General features: G+C 41.6%; 1 non-coding gene across 1 annotated transcript; it reads right to left on the bottom strand.

The window, feature by feature from the left end:
* Window positions 1–726: 726 nt before the first annotated feature.
* On the bottom strand, window positions 727–799 carry TRNAT-UGU (transfer RNA threonine (anticodon UGU)). The gene has a single exon. It is a non-coding gene; the product is annotated as a tRNA-Thr (tRNA).
* Between the last annotated feature and the right edge of the window lie 1,203 nt (window positions 800–2,002).

The raw sequence follows: 2,002 nt of genomic DNA on the forward strand, positions 1-2,002 counted from the left end.
GCATGTGTGGCGTCACGTAGCACGTGAACTAATACGAGCGGGAAGCTGATTGATAGTCCCTTGTATACAACCTAATGACACTAAGTCTGCCAGTACGAGACACTCGTTAATGAATAAGGGAAAGAAGTTTATACATAAGGGCTTGTTTTTCCTTGTGTTGACATAATATAAATGAGATCTAACAGACAGTAATGCCAAGGAATATAGAGGGGAATTTATTGAAACCAATGGGATATAAAGAATAAGAAAGAGAAGGTGTGTGAAAAAAATAACCAGCCATGAGCAGGAATAGAACCTACGACCTTCGAATAACGCGTTCGATGCTCTAACCACTGCGCTATCACAGCGGCCTTCTCTCCATACACTTCTTTGGGTATATATTTTAATTTAGAAGTAGGAGTGTCAATCAGCGCCATCTATACGCCAAGCGACGTGTGTGAAACACACTTTTATACGCATGTGTGGCGTCACGTAGCACGTGAACTAATACGAGCGGGAAGCTGATTGATAGTCCCTTGTATACAACCTAATGACACTAAGTCTGCCAGTACGAGACACTCGTTAATGAATAAGGGAAGGAGGTGTATACATAAGGGCTTGTTTTTCAGTGTTTTGACACAACATTAATGAGATCTAACAGACAGTGTTGCCAAGGAATGTACAGGGGAAGTTATTAGAACAAATGAAATGTAAATAAGAAGAAAGAAAAGTGGGTGAAAAAAAACCAGCTGTGAGCAGGAATCGAACCTACGACCTTCGAATAACACGTTGGATGCTCTAACCACTGAGCTATCACAGCGGCCTTTCCTTCATCCACTTTTTTGGGTTTATATGGGAATTTATAACTCGGAGTGTCAGTCAGCGCCTACTATAAGCCAAGTGACGAGTATGAAACACTCTTTTATGCGCATGTGTGGCGTCACGTAGCACGTGAACTTATTACGAGCGGGCAGCTGATTAATAGTCCCACGTATACATCCTAATGACACCAAGTCTGCCAGTACAAGACCGTCGTTAATTAATAAGGGAAAGAAGTGTATACCTAAAGGCTCGTTTTTCCGAGTTTTCACACAAATTAATGATATCTAACCGACAGTAGTGCTAAGGAATGTACAGGGGAAGTTATTAGAACCAATGCAATGTAAATAAGAAGAAAGAAAAGTGGGTGAAAAAATGACCAGCCGTGAGCAGAAATCGAACCTACGACCTTCGAATAACACGTTCGATGCTATAACCACTGAGCTATCACAGCGGCCTTTCGTTCATCCACTTTTTTGGGTTTATATGCGAATTTATAACTAGGAGTGTCAGTCAGCGCCATCTATAAGCCAAGTGACGAGTGTGAAACACTCTTTTATGCGCATGTGTGGCGTCACGTTGCACGTGAACTTATTACGAGCGGGCAGCTGATTAATAGTCCCTCGTATACAACCTAATGACACCAAGTCTGCCAGTACGAGACCGTCCTTAATTAATAAGGGAAAGAAGTGTATACCTAAAGGCTCGTTTTTTTCATGTTTTGACACAAAATAATGAGATCTAACCGATAGTAAAGCTAAGGAATGTACAGGAGAAGTTATTAGAACCAATGGAATCTAAATAAGAAGAAAGAAAAGTGGGTGAAAAAATGACCGGCCATGAGCAAGAATCGAACCCAGGATCTTCGAATAACGCGTTCTATGCTCTAACTACTGAGCTATCACAGCGGCCTTTCCTTCATCCACCTTTAGGGTTCAATTGTGAATTTAGAAGTTGGTGTGTCAGTCAGCGCCATCTATGAGCCAAGTGACGAGCGTGAAACACTCTTTTATGCGCATGTGTGGCTTCACGTATCAGGTGAACTTATTACGAGCGGGCAGCGAATTAATAGTCCCTCGTATACAACCTAATTACACCAAGTCTGCCAGTACGAGACCCTCGTTAATGAATAAGGAAAGGAGGTGTATACCTAAGGGCTTGTTTTTCCGTGTTTTTACACAATATTAATGATATCTAACAGACA

The sequence above is a fragment of the Rhipicephalus microplus genome, chromosome 6 (assembly GCF_043290135.1).
Source record: "Rhipicephalus microplus isolate Deutch F79 chromosome 6, USDA_Rmic, whole genome shotgun sequence".
NCBI classification, from domain to species: Eukaryota; Metazoa; Arthropoda; class Arachnida; order Ixodida; family Ixodidae; genus Rhipicephalus; species Rhipicephalus microplus.